The sequence below is a fragment of the Monodon monoceros genome, unplaced genomic scaffold (genome assembly GCF_005190385.1).
Source record: "Monodon monoceros isolate NGI ecotype Baffin Bay Population unplaced genomic scaffold, NGI_Narwhal_1 Super_Scaffold_20, whole genome shotgun sequence".
NCBI lineage: Eukaryota > Metazoa > Chordata > Mammalia > Artiodactyla > Monodontidae > Monodon > Monodon monoceros.
The window spans coordinates 4,399,179-4,414,595 of record NW_021703777.1 but is presented as its reverse complement, the minus strand read 5'-3'; the positions used below and the strand labels follow the sequence as shown (position 1 = coordinate 4,414,595).

The following is a 15,417-nucleotide window of genomic DNA, read 5'->3' as shown; positions in this document are numbered from 1 at the left end:
CAGTTGTGTTAATGCTCCTCAAATGACTGTAATGTGAAACACAGGTGAAGAACTACTGCTTCTGAGAGTCCCATTTCCTCATTCAGTATAACTAAAAAGCAAGTTTAAGCTGTACCAAAAATACTCTTTGGGGTCGAATTGCCTGTGTGTCTAGCATTCCTGACCATGCTCACTAGGTAAATGATAGCTCTGTCTTATGTTCAGCGATTAATACAACACCAAATTTACCCTGATTGTATTTGACAAAATGTTTTCACCTGAAACAACCAAGAGGTTATGTCAATAGAAGTCCAAGGTCTAGTCCACTCTTTTATGACAGTAGAGAAAAATCAGTGACTTTGCTGGGATGTATGTGATACAGAAGCCTTCCTCCATTCTGACACTATCCCTAGAATTTACATAAAATGTTAATTTCTCACATATTATTTGAAATACATTTATATGACAAACATTAGAGGATCTCTTAAATTGAGATAACAAAAAATTGCTACTTTTAAATTCATAATTGAATATGGCTATATCCATGTTTTTTTTTCTCTGATTCCCAAGAAGTCTATACTTAAACCTTTTTTTTTGTTTTTAAATTGAAGTATAGTTGGTTTACAATGTTGTGTTATTTTCTGTTATACAGGAAAGTGATTCAGTTATATATATATATACATGCATATATACACGTATTATGCATGTTTATATACATATTCTTTCCCATTATGGTTTATTATAGGGTATTGAATTAATTCCCTGTGCTATACAGTAGGAACTTGCTGTTTATCTAGTTTAGGTATAGTAGTTTGTATCTGCTAATCCCAAACTCCTAATTTATCCCTACCCCACCCCCTTTCCCCTTTGCTAACCATAAGTTTGTTCTCTATGTCTGTGAGTCTGTTTCTGTTTCATAAAAAGGTTCATTTGTGACATATTTTAGATTCCACGTGTAAGTGATATCATACGTATATTTAAATGTTAAGAACAGCAACAAAAAAACACTCGTGATGTTAATGCATTTTATACTGATATCTATCTATGCTATACCATTATTTTATAGATCAGTGGCCAAAAAATTATGGCCCAAAGCCTGCTTTTTTAAACAAAATTTTATAGGAACATAGCCACGACCACTTGTTCACGTATGCTTGTGTCTGCCTTTACAGTATAACACATTGCTATATAACACTGTGACAGAGAGGGGATGGAACAGAAAGCCTAACATATTTACTCTGTGGCCCTTTAGAGGAAAATTTGTCCAAACCTGTCATAGATTGATTTTTTTAAATCTATTACTTAAAATAATTTGTGATTACTAATTCTCTCAAATTACTCTTTGACAATTCCTTGCAATAAACAAAGAAAGAAGAAAAAGTTATTTGTGAAATGTTTATTCCTCAGGGGAGTATAATCTCCCTCATTTCCCTCCTCCATATTTTCTGATTGTTTGTTTTTCCTCCTGTGATACACTTTTCCCATCTTCCTTGGTCTATTTAAAAAGCTGTACCTCCTTGGACTTTGTTGTATTTCCACAAATCAAGTATCAAATATTTCTTTGCTTCCCTGAGAGCAAGTCTGGGAAAAATCATTTAAGGATTATTTGAAGGGAGAAGACTCAAATCAACAGAATAAGAAATGAAAAAGGGGAAGTAATAACTGATGCTGCAGAAATACAAAGGATCATGAGAGACTACTACAAGCAACTATATAGCAATAAAATGGACAACCTGTAAGAAAAGAACACATTTTTAGAAAAGTACAACCTTCCAAGACTGAACCAGGAAGAAAGAGAAAATATGAACAGACCAATCACAAGCACTGAAATTGAAACTGTGATTAAAAATCTTCCAACAAACAAAACCAAGGACCAGATGACTTCACAGGTAAATTCTATCAAACATTAGAGAAGAGATAACACCTATCCTTCTCAAACTCTTGCAAAATATAGCAGAGGGAGGAACACTCCCAAACTCATTCTACGAGGCCACCATCACTCGGATACCAAAACCAGACAAGGATGTCACAAAGGAAGAAAACTACAGACCAATATCACTGATGAACATAGATACAAAAATCCTCAACAGAATACTGGGAAACAGAATCCAGCAGCACATTAAACGGATCATACACCATGATCAAGTGGGGTTTATTCCAGGAATGCAAGGATTCTTCAATAAACGTGAATCAATCAATGTGACACACCATATTAACAAACTGAAGGTTAAAAACCATATGATAATCTCAATAGATGCAGAAAAAGCTTTTGACAAACTTCAACACCCATTTATGATAAAAACTCTCCAGAAAGTGGGCACAGAGGGAACCTACCTCAACATAATATAGGCCATATATAACAAACCCACAGCCAACATCATTCTCAATGGTGAAAAAAATGAAACCATTTCCTCTAAGATCACGAATGAGACAAGGGTGCCCACTCTCACCACTATTATTCAACATAGTTTTGGAGGTTATAGCCATGGCAATCAGAGAAGAAAAATAAATGAACAGAATCCAGATCAGAAAAGAAGAAGTAAAACTGTCACTGTTTGCAGGTGACATGATACTATACCTAGAGAATCCTAAACATGCTACCAGAAAACTACTAGAGCTAATCAATGAATTTGGTAAAGTAGCAGGATACAATACTAATGCACAGAAATGTCTCATATTCCTACACACAAACGATGAAAAATATGAAGGAGAAAATAAGGAAACACTCCCATTTACCATTGCAACAAAAAGAATAAAATACCTAGGAATAAACCTACCTAAGGAGACAAAAGACCTGTATGCAGAAAACTATAAGACACTGATGAAAGAAATCAAAGCTGATACAAACATATGAACAGATATACCATGTTCTTGGTTTGGAAGAATCAACATTGTGAAAATGACTATACTACCCAAAGCAATCCACAGATTCAATGCAATCCTTATCAAACTACCAATGGAATTTTTCACAGAACTAGAACAAAAAATTTCATAATTTGTATGGAAACACAAAAGACCCCGAAGAGCCAAAGCAATCTTGAGAAAGAAAAATGGAGCTGGAGGAATCAGGCTTCCAGACTTCAGACTATACTACAAAGCTACAGTAATCAAGACATAGTGGAGAAAAGGGAACCCTGTTGCACTGTTGGTGGGAATGTAAATTGATACAGCCACTATGGAGAACAGTGTGGAGGTTCCTTAAAAAACTAAAAATAGAAATACCATATGACCCAGCAATCCCACTACTGAGCATATACCCTGAGAAAACCATAATTCAAAAAGTGACATGTACCACACTTTTCATTTCAGCACTATTTACAATAGGCAGGACATGGAAGCGACATAAGTGTCCATCGACAGATGAATGGATAAAGAAGATGTGGCAGATATATACAATGGAATATTACTCAGCCATAAAAAGAAATGAAATTGAACTATTTGTAGTGAGGTGGATGGACCTAGAGTCTGTCATACAGAATGAAGTAAGTCAGAAAGAAAAATCAAATACTATATGCTAACACATATATATGGAATCTAAAAAAATATGGTTCTAATACACCTAAGGGCAGGACAGGAATAAAGACAGAAACATAGAGAATGACTTGAGGACATGGGGAGGGGAGGGTAAGCTAAGATGAAGTGAGAGAATAGCATTGACATATGTACACTAGCAAATGTAAAATAGTTAGTGGGAAGCAGCTGCATAGCACAGAGACATCAGCTTGGTGCTTTGTAACCCCCTAGAGGGGTAGGATAGGGAGGGTGGGAGGGAGACGCAAGAGGGAGGTCATATGGGGATATATGTATACATATAGCTGATTCACTTTGTTATACAGCAGAAACTAACACACCCTTGTAAAGCAATTATACTCCAATAAAGATGTAAAAAATAAAAGGATGAATTGAAAGTTCATCAACATAAGATAGAAATTCAGGTCATACCTCACATAACTTTTTATTTAGTCTCTCAACCTTGCTGAATTCCAAAAAGATAGAACTGTGCTAGAGACCTGGTCCTGAATCAAGTATTGGGTATCAGCCCAAATCCTGTCTGTTCTTTGGGGTGCCAAGGCCCGGTAAGAACAGGAATCAGTCAGTGGTATCAGGGGTAGTAGCTCCAGAAAGTTGGTATAAAATGTATACTATGAATGAGAAAAATGAAAAATATGAAAAGAGCCTGCTCTTAAGTAGAATTGTTATTGACTAAATAATGATACCATTTGCTTTTAACTATGTCTTTTGTTTTCTTGTCTATCAGATATTTTTTTCTCTAAGAAGATATCTATTAATAGTAGTATTTTCATGGTACTTTTATCATTATTTTAAATATTATTGGCTGATCTCTTTACATGATATATGAAACACTATAATAATGTAATGCATATAATGGTGTAAAAAAATAGAGGCTTGTTCATGAAAAAGGGCTTTGTTAGAATTTATAATAGAATGCTTAACTTACTCAAAGTGAAATACAAAAATGATGCCCAGTACAAAACGATAGAGGCAAGGTTGCCATCAGCTGTCCAGGGCATAAAGGCACTGGGCCAAGGCGATGAGTGAGGCTGAAATTAAAACTACATCTCACTTTTCAAGCCAGGCACCCTAGGTGGGGTATATTCACCAAGAAGAGCTTTCTTCTGTCTATGAAGTGTTATATTCACCAGCTTTTTCCTCTTTCCACAAAGGCAATATTTGCTTGCTAAGTTTGGTATCCAGAGTTTTGTCCACCTAGCTGAGTGCTTTTCTTAATTCACTAGAAGGTTCAGTAAAGTCTAAAGGACCTTGTTAGAAGTGCATAGTAATTGGAAATTCTTTTGAATCTAACCAATCAAAATTTCCTGTCTTTAGGAAATAATAGATCATGATATTTTTGCATTATTTCAGTATACCAAAATAAAAAATTATATTATTTTCTCCTTAAAAGGATGTTTTAATGATTAAAAACAATAAAAGAACTATTTATTTAGAGTAAACTGGTAGAATAAGTATAGGAGGTTTACTTTAGAAAGGTCGAGTTAATTCAGTTAGTGAGTTCTATTTTTTTAAAGCTTATTTTGTGTAGTAATAAAGAATCGAAAAATTAAAACTGAAAGGTGTTCTATAAGTTTTCTATTTACAATATCTTTTCTTGTTACATTCTTTGTTTATATTGCAGGAAGTATATTTAAATTTGCCTATATATAGTCACTGATGTATTCACTTATATCTTAAACAATCACAGGAACTTTGAGCTTGTATTAATCCTTTTTTTCTTCTAAGAAAAATGAATCAGATATCTAGAATGTTAAAGGATACTTTTTCAAGGTAAAATCATGAATTTCTTACAAATATAAATTTAACATGTTAAATATTTAATTAACTCATTATTTGAGAGGGAACTAGGCAGATTTATAATCGGTTCAAAGAAGTCAAAGAGCCATACATTTATATGCTGTAAACAATTGTGGAAATGAAATTACAAATAGACGTAAACCTGGCCTTTTCCACCTAAAAGGGAATAGAAGTCAATTGAATCTTTTCCAGACAAAATTCATTTGCAAGTCCATAGGCAAGAATTATTTTCCATTGGTATCAGTTATCTGCAATTTACTAGGTAGTAAAATATTTCAAAGGCAATGAAAGGCTAAAGTCATATAACCCAGAAAGTCATGCTATAAATAATGAGTAACTTTCCATTGGAAACACCTAATAATGTCTTTGTCTATTCCAAACTTATTTACCAAACTATACTAGAAATCAGTATATGGCCTAAATGACATTCAGATCACAAGTGAAAATCTTTAGACACAAATTACATAAGCTATGGTCATTATTTTAATTATGAAGCTAAGAAGAAATAAATTTCATTGGAGAGAATACAATATCACTAAACCATTTTATATTTTGTATTATATACACAAACATACAAATATAGGCATATGAACATTAATGTATGTTATCTTCAAAGAGAGGATGTTTTTTACATCCATTGCTCATAACAGGTAACTCAACCAAGAAATTAAATAGATATGAATTTTGGAGTGTATGTAAAGGCAAAATCTTGGTTTTCTTCTTTCCTCAGAAACTAGAAAGCCAGACATCGTTTTAAAATGTGTTTATTAAGTAATTCCACAACTCACTTGTGACAATGAATGACTTTAAAAACAAGGGGTTTGTTATTCATTTTCATCTGAAAAAATTCATGGAAAGGACAAATACTTAAGTCATTTTCTTCTGCTATTTATTCATAAGGTGAAAATTGGGAATTTTACATCTCTCTATTGACTTTAGAAATTTCACACATTTTAATGAATTTTTTTATGTAAACGTATTCAAAACTCATATGCCTTTAGGTTGTAGCAAAATTAACTTAAGAAAGTCAGTTTGATGAAAAAGCAACTATTCGTTACATAACATTATCTTAGACTTTGATAAAACAACCCATAGCCTTTTTGTGAACATAAGTCAATACTATATCAAAGGAATATATCTCTACACCACTGTTCTTATTCATATTAATATAACCACAGATTTTGTTTTATTTACACACACACACACATCCATGCATATGGTAAAAATCAAGATGTCAGCTGGATTTCACAGAAAACTTTTGCATTTCAGAGAAAGGCAACATCCCTTGTCCTCATATTCTTCTATCTAATTTGCAGCAGTTATGAAATGGAGCAGGACCCTGTGGTCCTTGTCCCCCACGTCCTCAGCCTGCCTTTTGTCTGTAGAAATCTTTTAGCCAAAGAATAAGTTTAATAAGAGAAGTGAGAAAAAGCAGAACAAAGGAAAACCGTCAAACGAGACCAAATAATAATAACAGTTCAGTCATTAAGCAAAGTCAAGGACTTTTAGTTCCTCCTCAAGGGCTACAGATAATATTCTGAGCCATATCCTGTGAGCTGTGTTGTAGATACTGGAACCCCCGCCAGGTAAAAGAATTTAACTACATGATGACCAGGCTGTAGCCATGACATAAGCTGCCACAATGCCAAGAACTGGCCTCAAAGAAATGGTAACAAACCGACCCTGGTACTAAAGACTAAACTGTACTTAAAACCATCAAGATGACAAGATGACACTGGTCAGACTGCTGCAGGACCAATTTCAAGATGACCGTCAGAGCTGACTGTGCTGTTTCCGCATGTAGCCCCCTCCCTCCATCTATAAAATCTCTCACCCACTGCTTGTCAGTGGGGGTGAGTTGGCCTTTGGACAGGAGTCCTCCCCACTGCATTGCTTGCCTCCCAAATAAAGCACACTTTCCTTTTCACCAACCTTGCCTTTTTAATTGCTTTTGAGCAGTGAGCAGCCAGACCCCCACGTTCAATTACAGTTAGCTGATATTTTTCCCTTTTCAAGGAGTGGGCCTTAGTATATAAAGATGTGTGATAAATCTATCTTCATTCCTTCTTCCACCAAACTAGACGTTTTTGTGGTCTCTTTTTAAGTCAGCAGTGTCTTAATACTCCTTAAAAATGCACAGTCATGTTTTGACCAGGAACATCTTTACTTCACATTTACACATGCCCTCCCTTAACAGTCAGACTTCAGCTTCCATGCATTCACCAATGACACAAAGCCAATTCATCAAACCGTTCCTTTCTTCTTAGACTACAGAGCTTCTTAACTGACTATGTTTTCTTTTCCCTCACTGAGGCCTTTACCAGCATCTCATAATTACCTCAAATTCATCTCATTTAAAAGCTAATTCCCCCAACTCTTGAGGGTGTAGCTACTTCCTGCAGTTGTCTCCGAGTTACTTCAAGATTTTTTTGTTTTTTATTTTTCACCTAATGCTTTAACAACAGGGAAACCAGTTCCCTACATTGTCTCCTGTTTGAAATATCTAGTTTGGTTTTGCTTTTTGACTGGACTCTGTCTGACATAACAGGTCAATCGATTATTTGAACTCCTTCCAGTTTATGGGCTAAAAATCACACAGTGATCCAGTGTTATAAATTATTTTTAACTTGGTAATTAGCTGACAATTTGATTAGGTTCTGCATCAGTTCTCCATTTTTTTTTTCTTTTTGAAAGCCAATAATTTAGAGGGCTGGGGAAAACACTCAGCTTACCAAAGTACCTGTTATTCAGTCTCTAGGACTATTCATTTTCTCAATTTCTGGGAGACTTTCAAAATATATTTTATCAAGACTGATTAAATGGCTATTAATTATAGTTGTTACTAGTGGTACCTTATTTATTATACATGTTCAAAAGCATTGGGAACTATTATTAATTTCAATACACCTTTGCCACTACCATATTTTGGATAAAATGCTTTTATCATATCATGTACTCTCAATATAATTTTCACCTTAACAAAATTAAGCTATAAATTTATGGAAAATGTTTGCCATTGACCTAACTAGGAAGTCATCAACTGCCCATGAATCAAATCTGACCTATTTTCTGTCAGAAATATGACTGTTTTTCAGTTTTTGTTGGTGAAAAAGTTGTTTTCAAATTTTTTTCTATTATTAACATCAGGAAATGTTTGTTTTCTCCAATATGTGGAATATTTACTATGTTTTGTTGAAAATATCTCCAAAGAACTATAATGAAAGAATGAAATTGTTCTATTTTTAAAAAAAGATTAATTTATCATTTCCCCTATATTTATTTACTCACTGTCTCATAAGCCTAATTTCTACAGAAGACACACACAATGTATACTTAATGTAGAAACTTTCCAGTATTAATTACCCCATGTCCTCCTATTCACATCCCTTATATCATTTGTCCTCTGCCTTTGCTATCTCTTATAAATCTTTGGTCAAGGTCATGATGAGCTATTGTTAAACATGATGCATACCCATAAGAAAGTGTAGGATTAAATAAGTGTTTGTTACTTATTGTGTGTGACTATGTGTAAATTAAAATAAAATGTCAAATAGTATCATATTTCTATGAATAGGTACCACTGAGGAATTGAACAGATAACATTTATAGTCTTCCAGAAAACAAAACAATAGATATTGCATGTAGGCAATATATGACCAAATGTTCTTAATATATAGTATTTTATGTTATTGCAATTTCAGACAAAAATAGGGGTCCACTTTGGAAATATTCCATAGAATCATTATATAGTAGAGAATGGCAGTCCAGCTGAAGAAGTCTTCTGTCGATGACTGAACTATTTAACTGCTGCTACCAAGACTCTTGAGAGCATTGGGTGATCCTTTTATACAGAGAGACACAAATTGGTAGAATCATTTGTGTTTATTTGGTTGGTTTGGGGTCAATGAGGAGGCAGTTAGCGCTAGCATCCATGCTATGACCAATTGAAATGTGAAATATCAAAGGATTCTCATTGGACGATGTCTCCTGAAGGTCAGCTGTTCTTAAAAGAAATAATGACAACACATAGTGACTACCCCAGGGACATGGTTTTTTACAGGTTACATTTATTCAAATAAATTATTTGTACATGATCATTGTATCAAGATAAAAAATCCAATAAAGTGATATTGCCCCCCACACATACAATACATACAAAAGATCTCTTCCCAAATCCAAGCTATAAATTGTTACATATACTAACCCACTTCAACGTTGAGCCTGTATGAAAGTATTTATCATAGAACAAAAGAAAAACAATACTATAAATGTTACTGTCGTGATGTTTAGTGTATAATGGTATTTGAACATTTACTGTTGCTTAGAATTAGATGTACTTTGGAAAGAATATTTCTTTATGTTAAATTTAATAGGATAAAGACATAGCTGGGGGTTGATGCCCATTCGTGACTATTATCTCTTTTGTTTGCTTGATGGAAAATAATGAAAAGCCTATATAGAAAATATATAAAGTAGAAACCATAGAAGAAATCCTGTTTTTTACTATCATTTTTGTATTTTTCTGTGATAAATAAGACAAAGAGTAACTGAGATATTCTGAGACAAGACATATATGAACTCTTGACTGAATAAGATATTCAGTGACCAGAAAAAGACATATGCTTATGCTCATAACTTGGAAACTTAACACCAAACTATAAACTTCAGGAAGAAAGTAACTCAACCTCAATCTTTTACTGTATATAAATGTAGCATTAAACCTGATGCTTATAGAAGAGTACTATATTCCTGTAAGTATATTTCTGGGTTTGCTCCACACCAAGGCACTATGCTTAATGGCTGCTTGATCTACATTTCCCATCTAGAAGTATTACAGTGTTTCTCTATCATTGTGGTTTATCAAGTTTGCCTGTTAATATCTCCATTTGATTCATATTTTTAAAGTTATGTTGTTTAGACAGGCTTGGAGGGTCATTTCTGTCAATATTATGCAGCATTCCTAATGACTGTTGGGGAAATTAAAAACCCTACCAACCAAAAGACCTCTCTCTCTCTCAGTGTAGCAGAGAAAAGACACATGCTTTATTATTGAATATGTGTATTCATATACATGAATATGTGTATGCAGGCAGTCCTCAGAAAACTGTAAATTCTTGACAGAATTTCACACAAATTTGTAGAGTAACATAAAAGAAGGAATAATTAAAGCTTCTCTATCTTCTCAAGAGACAAATAGATGCAACTTGTGAGTCCTGTGTACCTCATGAGAAATGTGAGTTAACTAGTATGATGCGCTTACAATTGTTGGGTCAGAATTTTCTTAATCTTTCATGTAAAGTCAAATGTCAAGCCTGTTATTGGGCTTATTATGTTTCAAGGAGATGGTATAGTAATTGTACTTACTTCACAGGATCATTTTAAAGATTAAATGAGCTGTCTGTAAAATACTTAGAACAGTGCCAGCACACAATAATTGCTGTGTATATATTGGGTTAAAATCATTATATGCCTATGGCTTCACAGATATGAATAGCATACCTTCTGTAAGATCAATGCAAACAATACAATTTTCATTGAAAACCACATATTGGGTACTGTGATAAAATTATTGGACAAGATTATTTAGTGTTCAGAAATACAAAGAGTCCTGCTCTTAATGGAGTTACATGAGTCTTGGGTTTTTTTTTTTTTGTTTTGGTTTGGTTGTTTTTGCTTTAGAAGTCCAGTTACCTTGGAGTTTATTTAATCTAAGAGAAAAAGTCATAATGTTTTCATGCAATACATACTTCGTTCTTTAAATAACAATTCTGACAAATAACAGAAAGAATTAAGGAATGCTGTATTTGTGATCCATACAAAACACGAACATTTTGGGTTATACATAATTTAAAGAAATGTCCCAAACACTTTTCAAAATACTGTGGTAGCCAATACATAGAGGCATGCCTTAGGTGGTCATAGGAATGCAGTTTAGAGAATAAAGAAAAAAATCACACTGTAACTACTCAATTTCTTCAAAATCACTGAGCAAGAAAAGCAACAATGAACTTCCATACTGATTTTACATGACTTCTATGCAGTACCTTGACTTAAATCCAAGAGCAGAAGACTCTCCTCTATTTTTGGTAAACAGCTGCATGGTAAACTTAGATGACTTTTCCCCCGGATTTTACCCAGGAGTGGCCTTTTAAATTTTTTTTATTTAAAAGAGGGCAGGTTTGGCACTTTTATACTGATGTCACCAATGTTAATATTTCTTGGAATCTCAGGAAGATTCGTATTCTTTACAGCTGATACAGCACGGGCTGGAGCTCCCGCTAAGCCAGCCTCAGATTTCTCCAGTTTATTTTGTGCATCAATTTGTGTAACAATCTCATTCATGTTGGTCTCCAATACCACTCCCCCCATCACCATTTCTGCAAGAATATTGTGAACCTTGTCTACATGGAAAATTAAATCCAGTTCACAGACGTTTTCAAAACACTTGTCTAATGTTTCCACAAATACTTGAATTAGATCTAAAATGTCAAGTTCATTTTCTGAAGAATCCACACAGAAGACAAAATATAATGTTGCATAATGTCTATAAATCAGTTTGTTGTCAGATCCTCCAATTAATAATCCTCCTAGGAAATTACAAACATTTTCATCTCTCTTAGATACCAAATGATGATGATTTGCTGTTGTGTATTTTCACTGTAGGGCTGGTAGAACTTGGAGAGCCACGGCTTCCCGTGGTTGTTAAAGATGAGGATCGCCTTGATCATGGCTGAGCCGGGCCGACCCGGTGGGAGCTGGGGGCCAGGACGGGGGCGGGGGCGGGCACACGAGCCTAGCCTCGGGATCTCGCTGGCGATCCTTCCCCACCTGCCCCCTCCCGCACACGCGCGCGCCGAGTCTTAGTTTTGACTCTACTTGATTCAGGGATAGACACTTTTTCGCAACCTGATTACTTTTTTAAATTACTTTTATCAAATTTTTTAAAAATTCAAGAATATCCTTTATATATCTTTACTCCTTGAAATATTATAAATCCAGATAATATAAATCAAAATTAAAAACCTCTATAAAACACAGACTACCACAATGAGATCTGTAAGAACCGTGTAGTATAATTTTTAAGGCAACATGCACTCATACTTTAACAGCAATTGCAAAAATGTGAAAAGATGAAAGTCCTTCATATTGTGTACAAAATATTTGTAGAAAGGTTGCCAGAAAACAAACAATAATTAATTAGGAAAAACTTACTTCATAAACTGTTTGACATCATTAGCTACTTCTCACGTATTTTATAGGAGGTATGCCTTTTCATATGAAGCATACTGTATTTTCTTGGTTTTAACTATAAAGATAATGACTTAAAAGACTGTTAATTCACTAAACATTAAAACACACACTTGAGCAATTGTGATTATTTTATGACAAGTTGTATTTATTTCAGGTAAGATAAATATACATTTTTCACTAAGGTTCCCAAGCATTCTAGATAGCCATCATCATTGTATTGTGCTCTGTTTTATTTTGTTGTGTTTTCTGCCAGCATTCTCTGCATCTTTACTTTATAATATGTGATTCTGTTTGTGAGGGTGATGAGAGAGGGTGGGGATAGTAAGAGCTAAGCTGCCTACTTGCTCCAAAGTGTGTCACCTTTGAAGAATATAATTGAAAACAGAGCATGGGATGCCTAATCTCATCCCTCAAAAGCATTTTAATTAATGTTCTTTCAGGGTAAAGAGAGCAAAGTGACCTGGTTACTAGAACACCCTTATTAAATTATAATACCACATTTGCCACGCTAGAAAACCAAACCCCTTTTTAATACTGCTTGTATAGATGTAGGCAGTTGTCAATGACCATGTGGCATATAATTGAAAAAAGTTACATCATAAGGAACAAAGTGTTTGGAGAATTAATATTTAACTCACAATACTTTCCTTTTATTTCCAGTAAGAGTAATTCCCAAAATTAATCAGTAAGCATGTCAATTGAATTAATTGTGTTTTTAATCATTTTCACTTAACTAGTCAACAACGTTTAAGGAGATGTTAAATTAAGCCAAATCACATTGTGTGTGTGCAGAGAGTGGGGGAAAGGTTATGGAACCAATGTCTCTTGTAAAATATAGTCCCTCATTCATTTAAAAAATTCCCTGTAAGACAATGCAACGCAACTACACACCTATTGTAATGGTGAGTCCAAAACACTGACAACACCAAGTGCTGGTGAGGGTTTGGAGCAACAGGAACTCTCATCCATTGTCGATGAGAATGCAAACTGGTACAGACATTTTGGAAGACAGTTTGGTGATTTTGTACACAACTAAACATAATCTTACATACAATCCAGTAATTATGCTCCTTAGGATAAGGATTTGAAAATTTAAGTCCACACAGATACCTAAACATGGATGTTTACAGCAGCTTTACTCAAAATTGCCAAAACTTGGAAGCAATAAAGATGTCCTTCAGTAGGTAAGTGGATAAATAAACTGTGGTCCATGCAGACAGTGGAATGTTATTCAGTGATAAAAAGAAATGAGCTAACAAGCCATGACACAAAGGAATCTTAAATGCATTGACTTCTCAGAAGCCAATCTGAGAAGTCTACATATTGTATACAATTCCAAATCTATGACAGTCTGGAAAAGGCAAAACTATGGAGACAGTAAAAAGGTCAGTGTTTGTCAGGGGTTAAGGAGGATGGAGAGATGAATAGGCAGAGAGCACAGAGGATCTTTAGGGCAGTGAGACTACTCTGTAGATACAGGTGCACACATGTCATTATACATTTATTAAAACCCATGGAGTATATAACACCAAGAACCCTATGTACTAATGAACTCTAATATAGGGGTTTTTGTGACAATGACATCACTGTGAGTTCATCAATTTTTGTGGGGAAGTTGATAGTGGGGGAGTCTGTGCATATGGGGGGGCAAAGGGTACATGGAAAATCTGTATTTTCTGCTCAATTTTTCTATGAAAATAAAACTGCTCTGAAAAGTAAAGTCTATTGTTTAAAAAAAATTCCCTCTCCATGAGGAAATCATGGCTCTTCAAATGTAGAAAGTTGTGAAGTGGTATGTGTAGGTGTGCTTGTATTAGTAAATTTCCAGAATTCGAATAGTATCTGAAACATAACAGTTTTACATTAATCTTATGTGTAACTGTAAACATGTTTTAATAAGAACTTTTAAGTAAAGTTTATGTAGTATAAAACAATTTACACCATTAGATTTTCCATATTTTAGTAGATACTCCAGTTAAAGTTTATTTTAATTTTGTTCAGACTACTTTTAACCAAGATAATTTTAATTCCTTCAAACACACAGTTTAACAATGAGTTTAAAAATGAATTTAAATGTAATAGTTTTCCATGTTGAATTTATTCATAGATGCATATTAAATCAACATACTAAAGTTTTCATACATTCCTTATGTTATAAATGCAAAGTATTTTTCTAAAACACATTTTAGAAAATATTTACATTTTAAAAACTGTTTACATTTGAAAAAGGTGTAAAAGTTTTCTTTTAACAATTGTTTAATAGTTTGATGAAAAAACAATTCCAGTATGCATTCTAATACATGAAAAGAATTGATGCTAAAATAAAAACATTTATCTGTATCCTTTTAATTTCTAATCTTTCAGCTTATATTAGGATCATATTAATCAAATTTGAAATATAAATGCTAAAAAGAGACAAGTAATATTCTTATATACTTAGATTTGATTATTTTTATGTTGAAAGGAGTTGGTGCTTCTTAATGATGGATGGAAGGGAAGGATAAAAGTGGAATTTCGAAGAGATAAGAACAAATTACAGGCTTTGAAAAAGTAGTGTTAAGCATAATTGATAGAATCTATAATTTTGAGCACTTATCATGTACTCAAAACTGATGGTGGCACTATCAGATATATAAAGTGTAATTATCCTCAGTTCAGTAGAGTCTTGGAGAAGCCTTTGCCAATACACAGGTGCGACCATTTGAAAGTCAGAGTCAGAATGAGAAACACAAATCTCACGGGATATCACTTACATGTGGAATCTAAAAAAGGGTACACATGAACCTATTTACAAAACAGAAACAGAGTCACAGATGTAGAAGACAAACTTACGGTTACCAAGGGGGAAAGCGGGGG

The 15,417-nt window shown here is 34.0% G+C and overlaps 1 protein-coding gene and 1 pseudogene across 3 annotated transcripts in view; one reads left to right on the top strand and one right to left on the bottom strand.

The window, feature by feature from the left end:
• Positions 1-15,417, top strand: part of FSTL5 (follistatin like 5) — a 708,564-nt gene that overhangs the window by 352,989 nt on the left and 340,158 nt on the right. The gene's annotated exons all lie outside the window — the stretch shown is intronic.
• Positions 11,470-12,053, bottom strand: LOC114902801 (annotated as a pseudogene).